Genomic DNA, 9,684 nt, shown 5'->3' on the forward strand with positions numbered 1-9,684 from the left:
TAGGGCATTCCAGACAGACATCAGGAGGAGAATCCTCTGTACCAACAGGCAATCCATGCCACATACCTAGCTGTGCCACACAAAATACACAAAGGTCATTTTATACACTGCCAGCACATATGCTTTCAGAGCAGGCGAAGCTAAGCTTGGGGACAGAAGTGGAAGGCTCGTCTTCTGAGGATGGAGGGCCTAGGGGAGGCAGCTAGAATGTAAAAAGTGCTCCAGAGGCTGCACTAAGTGGTGGTCACATAGCGGTAGCTACCTTGTGAGTCAAATCAAGCTATAGGTTTTAAATGTGTATACACACACACACACACACACACATACAAACACACACACACACACACACACACACACACACACACACACACACACCATGAAAGCCCCTCCCTCGCATAATGTGAAAACCTAAAAAAAAAACAAACAAACAACAAAAAAACTTTTTTTTCTTTTTTTTCCCTTTATTAATTTATTCTTGTTACATCTCAATGGTTATCCCATCCCTTGTATCCTCCCATTTTTCCCTCCCTCCCATTTTCCCCTTATTCCCCTCCCCTATGACTGTTCCTGAGGGGGATTACCTCCCCCTGTATATGCTCATAGGGTATCAAGTCTCTTCTTGGTAGCCTGCTGTCCTTCCTCTGAGTGCCACCAGGTCTCCCCCTCCAGGAGACGTGGTCAAAGGTGAGACACCAGAGTATGTGAGAAAGTAATATCCCACTCTCCACTCTACTGTGGAGAATGTTCTGTCCATTGGCTAGATCTGGGTACAAACAAAAAAACTTTATTGCCAAATTTGGCAGTACCTGATGAAAGTATGAACCCTTCTCCCCTGGGGCAACACAATCCCGACTCTAACATTCCTGCTTAGTTTTGTCTGCTTTCAGAATCTTTATGTCTGAGACATCTTTATGTCACTGCTCCTCATCCTCTAGACACGTTTGTGAGCATGAGGTCGTCTCCGTTCTCCTTGTGGAGGTAAGTTGTTCCTCACTCACCTCCCGCCACTAGAAAGGAACTCAGAGGGAAGGAGGCCAGGCTGCATTCCCAGCACCTTTCAGAAAGCCTGTCCAGGATGGAGACTCAGTGGACAGCTACCAGGCAAATGAACCAAACACAGTAGGTGACAGAGTCTTTGTCTCTGTCCAGGGTCAGAGGCTGGGAGCTGAGTTTGAACAATTTGTAGGAGGTGAGGAGAGCAGAGGCTAGACAGAGGGCTCCATGGGTAAGAACACCTACTGCACAAGCCTGAGAGCCAGAGTTCGAATCCTAGCACTCCTGTAAAAAGCTGGGCATGGCCATGTGCACACCTGCCACCACAGGGAAAGAGACAGGAGGTTGGCTGGGCTTGCTGGCTCCAGGTTCAGTGAGAGACTCTGTCTCAAAAGAATAAATTTAAGACTGATAGAACACGACACCTGACGTCCTCTGCATATGCACAGGCATGCACACACACACACACAAAACACACACACACACACACACACACACACACAGGAAATTATAGACAGCAGATACAACTTTTCACTGCTCAAAGGTGCTCAGAATGGAGGGCTTTTTACCCCATGACATAGTTACAGAATTAACCTAAAGAAATCAGAACCTCAGCCAGGCAATGGTGGTGCACACTTTTAACTCCAGCACTTGGGAGGCAGAGGCAGGTGCGTCTCTGTGAGTTCAAGGCCAGCCTGGCCTACAAAGAGAGTTCCAGGACAGCCAAGGCTATTATACAGAGAAACCCTGTCTCAAAACAAAAACAAAACAAAAAAAAACCAGAACCTCCAATGACTATAACCTATGCCAATGAGGGTAAAATTCTAGTTACTTGCTCAATGTACAAATGAGTACTTTGCAACAAACCCAGAATGTAGGCCTAGAAGTAGCCTGTTAGCTCCACTTTCACTCTCTGGGGCACATCTTCTTGCTAAGATGAACATCCAGGTCAGAATTAACAAAGCAACAAAGAAGCACATGTCCTGAGAGATCCAATGAAGTTTGCAATTTGTAAGGGCTTGAGGTACTGATTTCAGATGCTGTCAGGAGCAAAGGGAGTTTGTGGGAATTGGGCAGCCTCAAAAGAGACCGAACCGTCAGTGACTTGGGAAAACAACTTCATCATCCGGCATAGCTCTGGCACACCTGAGGCCCAGCATTCGGGATGGATGGGGAGAGTAGACCTGCGAGCCGAGAAAGAACAAGGGAGCAAAGCTGCGGACACAAGGAGTGTTCACGCGCTCAGAGGCGGCCCGCAACTGAAGATACGGCCTTGGAAGAAAGTGAGCCTGCGTTAGGGCATGACACTTTGAACCGGGCAATGGCTGAAATCTGGTTCAGCTCCTAGACTCCAGGATGTTAGAACCTGGCTCCAAATATCTCTGCCACCAGCATGCCCCACAGCACTGTGTGTGGTCAGAAAGAAGCATGTGTGGCAGGAGAAGAGCCTCACTGGGGAACAGCGGAGGGTAGAAAGAAGGCAAGATCATCCAGAATCCTGAGACAGCTAGAAGAGACACAGGACTGACTGCAAGAGCGATAGGAGCCTTTTGGGGCCAGGATGTGCGTGGCCATTCCAGCTGTCACGCTGAGAACAGACTGGGATGGTTAGGAACCGCACCAGGTAGTTTGTTGCGGTCACCCAGGTAGAAGATGAGGCTGGGGAGCGTGTGTGTGTGTGTGTGTGTGTGTGTGTGTGTGTGTGTGTGTGTGTGTTGGAGACGGGTGTCATGAGCCCACAGTCCCAGGAAAAGAAATGAAGATCCGGCCTGAGCAACTGCATGGGCTAAGGCTAGGCCCCAGGGCATAAAGAGGGGTAAGGCTGGACCTAGTCATTGGGACGGGACTGTGGAGAACTTCAAAAGCAACATTGGGATTTAGAGCTTTCCCCTGTATGAGTTGGGGCAGCATCAAAGGCATTTTTATTTATTTCTTCATCAAAGAGCCTTGAGCAAGGGGATCTGACAGTGCGGTCAGACGTATGTGTTCGTCAGATCCCCGTGGCAGCTGCTGTGGAGGATGGACTGAAGGGGCGAGACCCACCGGTGGCAGGAAGACACCCTCAGGAGGAGGCTGCCGTAACGGTCCACATGCAAGGTGGCGAGGCCCCAAGAGGGGCCCGCCACCCTGGCACCCTGGGGGTGGTTTGGCCCCTGCTTGTCCCAGGTATGTCCTCCTCATGGGGCCCTGGGCAGCTGCAGAGGGCTCTAGTGGGCCCCAGCTCTGATGCTCCGAGCAGAAAATAGGATGAGGGCAGCCAAAAGGCATCAAGGCTGTTTATCCGGAGAAGAGATGTCTCAGCGTGGATTTATGGCTCAAAGGTTACTGGGGGGAGGAAGTGGGGAACCAGCTGTCCCCCATCCCCATAAAGGACTAAGTACAGGGACTGTGGCCTCATCTGCAGCGAGAGGAAGATGGGTGGACATGAGAAGTAATGTCCTGGCAGTATCAGAGAACGAGGGGACCCTTTAACGGTTGTACAAATCAACTCTCATTGAAGTCAGGGAAACTGAGGCACAGAGGGAAAGGCGGGTCTTTGTGACACTATTACCCAGCAGTATAACCTCAAGCTTCTAAAGACCCTAGGGTCTAAAGAACACCTCTCAGAGCATTCTTGACAAACCTTCACATGGCCCCATGAAGAATTCTGGGATGTGGTCACCCCAATAAGAAGGAAAGAAAGAAAAAGAAAGAAAGAAAGAAGAAAAAAGTGTAGGTGCAGGCATCTTACAAGACCTGTGTGCTGCTAAGGGTCTTGAACTCCCAGTACAAGCTCTGTTCCAGGTTCTGATCTGCTCATCTGTGAGTTTAACCTTTGCCTTAGTTGCGCAGTGTCTTTATAGCATGCTCTCTGGCCCCAAAAACCATCTGATTGTCTGGGACAGTGGGTGGGAGTCCTTAAGCGTCTTTCAAGGGTCTTGGTCTTTCCATGTTACCTGGCACTCTCTGCCCTCTGAGGAAATGCTTTCTCCTGCCTTTGTCTCTCCAAGGCTCAGCTGAGCCTGTTCCACCACCCACCCCCAGGGGCCCTCACTAGTAAAGTGGCTTCTATGTAGACAACGCCTGGGCCCTGGGCCCAGGATGGGACAGGTGACAGCAGCTGTGGATCTATCTATAGCTCTCTTGCCCTTCAATTGTTCCCAGCTTCAAACAATGGCTGGTCCCTGGATTACCGACACCCCCACCAGGCCTGCGGAGTGGATCTCAGAGGGAATAAGTTGGGGCTCACTGTGGCTACGTGGTGATTGACCTCATAGGTGGCTACCCTGTATGTCTGTCTGGACCCCCATCTTCCATCTTTCACTGAGCTCTGAGGGCTCCTAGCTCTGAGACTGGAGAGGTGGAGGACTCATGGCTGAGGGAATGAGGGTCTGTCTCAACAGCAGGCTTGACACATGATGGAAGACATGTGGGTGTCCCCTCTCTCCAGCCTTAGCCAACAGGCACTTAGGAGTGCTGGCCTGCCAGTCCGACGAAGACAGAGGTCAGTCTTTTTGATGCTCTACTATATCCCAGTCCAGCTGGGTGCCTGGTGATGCCCTGTACATATTTCTTATCTTTGTAGCAGAGGGGTATGACTAAAACTTAAGAGGAAGAATGCTTGAGGTTTGAAGCCGGTCTCTTGAAAAGTCACGTAAGCATATAACAGGGGGCAGAATAGTGATGCTGAACATAATGGTGGAGTGGAAGCATCTGAAGTGCTGATACTAGTTCTTAGTGCTAGTGGAGACTCAGTGTATCACTATGTCTAAGACAGAGCACTAAGAAAAGTGAGGAGGGGCTGGAGAGATGGCTCAGTGGTTAAGAGTGCCGCCTGCTGTTCCAGAGGTCCTGAGTTCAATTCCCAGCACCCACATGGCAGCTCACAACTGTCTGTAATTCCAGTTCCAGGGGATCTTACACCCTCACACCAATGGACATAAAATAAAATTAATTTAAAAAGAAAAGGAAGGAGCTGGAGAGATGTTTAGTGGTATAGCCCTTGCTTAGCATGCACATGTCTGAGGCTCCACATCCAACACTGGAAAAAAATAATGCACAGACAGAAAGGGGCTGTGTGTCAGGGAGGCTGTGTCCTTAGATTTATCTGTGAGATTAGCCCCTCAGGGTGCTGATGATAGCAGTCGGTGGGGACAAGGAGAGAAACGGATTTATTTCCTCTTTAATACCTTCTGGATTTTTAATCTGTATGTATAGAAAGCCCATTTAAAAGTACTTACTAAGTTGCTAGAGGCCTTATAATGTGGAGGATGGCTGGGTGGACCAGCACTTGCACTGTCTCTAGCCACACACCAGACAGCCTGGGTCTGAGCCCTGGGAGACACCTCCTTTCTTCCAGCCCAGAGGTGCACAAGGCCCCAGAGCAAAGAGTAAGCCAGAGGGGGGATCCCAGCTTCCATGCCAAGCAGCAGAGATGAAGGGGGAGACAGAGGCCCCTGTTCTCTTCCCTGGCCCCAGTCTCTCATCTTTACCTCAGACTATTCTTAGAAGCCAGATAAAGCCAGCAGTTGCTGCTGCTCATATCAGCTTCCAGCTTGAGAGGCTCAATCCTGACCCCCACTCTTTGTGCATCTGACCTCCCTGCCAGGTATGTACATCCTGCTGGCTCTACCCTCTAAACTGCTCTAGTCACAAATATGCAGCACCTCAGAGGGCCTGGGCGGTCGTTCCCTCCCTCCCTGCCCCAGCCCAGCGGCTGGAAGTGATGAGGGCTGAAGAATGCCCCAGAGTAGATATAGCCCCAGGGCTGGGTGACCTACACAGCTTGGCCCAACACTGTCCCAACCATGGCAGGAGTAAGAGCGAAGGGCCATGAACCTGGGCTATCCTGGGATTCTGGGAGAGCAGCAACAGCATTAGGCAGGGGCCGGGGAGCCCGTGTAGAGAGGGAGGTTTGGGAAGAAATGGCAGAAGAAGGTCATTGTCCGACTTCCCATGCGACCTTGCCCAGGTCTCTTCTTAGGGCCCCTGTTTCCATTGTGAAGTGGGCATAACTTTATACGCACTGAGTTGCTGTGCATATTCAGTTAGTCTACGCAAAGGGCTGAGCCTATGTCTGTCCTACAGCGTGCAGCACACCGACGGCAGCAGCCGTGCTCCTGCAGAGCAGGCAATGTAGGCTCAACTTTTTAAACAAATATATTTTATTATGAATTATTAGCCCAGTCACTTATAACCCAACTAACCGAAACAATAGAAGAGGATTAAAGAATACAATAACAAAACCATAACGGTATCAGTTCCAAGGAATGATTTTCCTGGGGTAATCAGCAGGATTTCTTTTGTTAGAACCTGGAGTAACCAGATCCCAGAACCTCATCAAGAGCCTCGAGCCCAGAAGCCTTCCACTCCAAAACTATCTCACGTTTCCAAAGGCCCCGCCTCTTGTTTTTGGCTCACATTTATACCTCCTCTCAGAATTTGTTCAAGGATGTTTTTCAGTTGGTTAATAACCAATCTCCCCCACATGGGGGTTTGATTTCTAAGGGGATAAACATCACCTGTTCTCTCACAAGTCTTTTTCTCATCTCCCACTCGTGATCTAAACAAAAAACATGTTTCTCTTTCCTTCAAGGCAACACTTCTTTTTTATCTGAGTATCTGTAAGGGTTACTCGGTGACAAGTTAGGCCTCCTTCAAATCTTTGTTCTGTCACTTACAGCAAGTTGCTTCACCTTTGTTCCTTCTCTGCAGAACAAATATGCGCAGAGAGCCCAACTTGAGCAGTTGTTGAGAAGCAGCCAAACTGTGCTTTCCATAGGGCGGGAATGGCTGACGCTTTGGCTCAGGCTGGGAATAAATTGGGGTTCTGTGGGAATGAAACCTTGATTCTGCCACTATGTCTGAGGACGGAATTTAGGATGGTTCCCAGGGCAGTCAACATTTAGCAAGAGTGGTCCTAAGGGGCCCAGCACACGAGAGGGAAGTCCCAGGATCTTAAAGGACCACACAGCAGCCCAGGTTCCTGGGATCAGGATGACTGATCCAGACTGGCTCAGCTGCCCACTTAATTCAAGTCATCAGCACTGTCTGATACCTCCAGGCTGGGACTTGGCTCACTCCTAAGGCTCCTAGGACTGGTGAGAGAGGCAAGTCCAAGATAGAGTTAATAAGTAAATGACCTGGGGCTTCGCAGGAAGGAACTTAGCCCCATCTGGTGGAGTGAGAGTAGAGAAAGAAGACCCATCCATTCTAGGTGAGAGACCAAGCAGGAAGAGGAAGGGCAGGGAAAGCTGTGGCTCTGCCCTTGCTCTGTGATCACGGCCAGTAAGTTTGGGAGCGGAGCAGAAAGACTCTCAGAAGATTAGACTGGCAGCTCTGGCTGATGATGCTGTAGCCCCACCCTGAGCATCCAGCTCCCTGTGAAGCTGGGCTTCATCAACTTAAGGTCAGGAGGCCTCCTCAAGCCTAGCCCTCAGTTTTTATGGCTTAATTTTCTTTTCCTATTTAAAAAAAAAAGTATAGGCCCAGGGCCTTGCATACGGTGGTTGCTGTCGTCTAATGATAGTTGCACAGACCACTGTGACTCTGATCTCAATGAGATAGCGATGATTTATTGATCGTACACCACCCCTGCCCCCTCAAGACTGATCATAATCAGGGACACGGAATGGACTCAGAAGTCAAACTATGATGCTGGTCTGCTTCTAAGGCAGTTTTTTTTTTTTTTAAATAAGAAAAACCACAATTGGTAACAAAAACGCAGCCTGCTAACCATGTGTAGGAAGCAAAGTGGAGGGTAGCATCACATCATCTTGATTATCTACACTAAGCATTTCTTTCTCTCCCCCCCTTCCCCTCTCCCCAGAAGGGTTTCTCTGTGTAGCCCTGGCTGTCCTAGGCCTGATTTGTAGACCAGGCTGGCCTCAAACTCACAGTGATCCGCCTGCCTCTGCCTCCAGAGTGCTGGGATTAAAGGCGTGCGCCACCACACCTGGCTTTAGACTAAGCATTTCTAACTGCTTTTTAATTAGATTGTTCCTACAGTTGGGGAATTTACAGAATATTAAGGTAACAAAGTATACAAAGTTTAAGAAATGAAACCATAGAGACAGAACAAGATGACATAAAAAGAGGTTACTTTGATCTTACAAAGTATCAGCATATTTGTCATTGAAAGGCAAAGCCTGAGAACTTGAACTTAATTTCACCTTACGATCAAGATGGAGGCTAAAGACAAAATAGCTACAATTATGCTAAAAGCTAAAGTAGGTCTCAACAGTGGCCAACATCTACCTGTGAACTACACTTGCTGTCAGATTATATTTCTTAATTAACTTTTCAATTAACTTAATTAAATGTTATTCTTGTATAATAATATGCAACTGTCAAAAATACAAAGCGCTGGTTGTGGCTGTTTATGCCTGTAATCCTAGCACTTAGGAAACCAAGGCAAGAGGACTGTTATGAGTTTGAGGCCATCATCATCACATGCAGCACTGTGAATCTCAGGCCAGCCTGAAATTAACCACCACTCCCCGCCCAAAAAACCCCAGAGAGATTGCCCAGTATCAACACTGATATATGATTAACTTATTTAGATTTTTCTAGTGACTTTTTTGTTTATCTAATGCCTCACTATTAATCCTAGGCCTGGAACTCAAATGATCCACTTGTTTCTACGTGCTGGAATTGAAGGTATGTACCACCACACCTGGCATGTGCCCAACATTTCATGTATTACACTTGTTGCCAGGCTTGTATGCCAGCATCCCGCCTGGGCCTGGGCACAGGAGCATCACTGCTGCATGGCCATGTCCCCTGGTGTGGAGCAGCTACTCCCAAGAACCACCCTCTCTGTGGGCCTCCTGATACCCCCCACAGTTGCCTCCACTCTAGATTCAGCAAATAAAATCTTAACCCCTGTTTCTCTCCCACCCCGGCCTGGGCAAGCTCCCTATTTCTTCATTCTTTTGAGCCAGGCTAACAATACAGGGCTGGAGTCTGGATGTCTGTGTGTAAGCCTCAATTACCCTGTCTCTGAGACAACAGCTGTTCCCTAAGGAATTAAGTAAGATAACACACACCTTTTAAAAAGAACAAACACACTGGCAGCTCGTTGCTCATAATAAGTCTCCAGTGTGCGATAATTACTTTTCTTGTTACTACTGTCTCCCTTTCAGGAGAATAGGTGAGGAAAGTACACAGCTCACCATTGCAGAGGTCATGAGAAAGAAAAGGTCATGCTAGGGACTGTAGGTGCCTTAGGCATATCCTTGCTTTCATGGTCTCTGTGGCCCTTTTTTTTTTTTTCTGGTGCAAGTTCAAGGAGGTGGAACTTTATCTCCCTTCCAGCACAGGTTTCAAGGTGACAACAGCCCCTCCCTATAGGGTCACCACCGCCTCACTATTCCCTAGCTCCACTGTCTCCCTTTGCCTGGCCAAGAGAGTGTAAACACAGAGCCTTGACACACTCCAACCACGGCAGAGGCAAGCCTTCTTTCCTTCGTGGCTTCCAAGCAGCCATGTAACTAATATTGCAGGTATCAGGAAAACAGCCATTAATCTGGGAAGACACAGCAAGCTGTCACTTCTCACCAGAGTTCGTGTCGGAGGCAGTTCCCTGCTCTCCCCTCCCCTTCTCCCTGTGGAGAATGGGCTTTCCGCTGGCTACATCTGAACAGGGGAGCCAGGTTCTCTGCTTGCAATGGCCTTGGTTGGTGCATCAGTTTGTGCAGCCTCCCCTATTTA

The sequence above is a fragment of the Acomys minous genome (genome assembly GCF_964271855.1).
Source record: "Acomys minous genome assembly, chromosome: 3".
NCBI lineage: Eukaryota > Metazoa > Chordata > Mammalia > Rodentia > Muridae > Acomys > Acomys minous.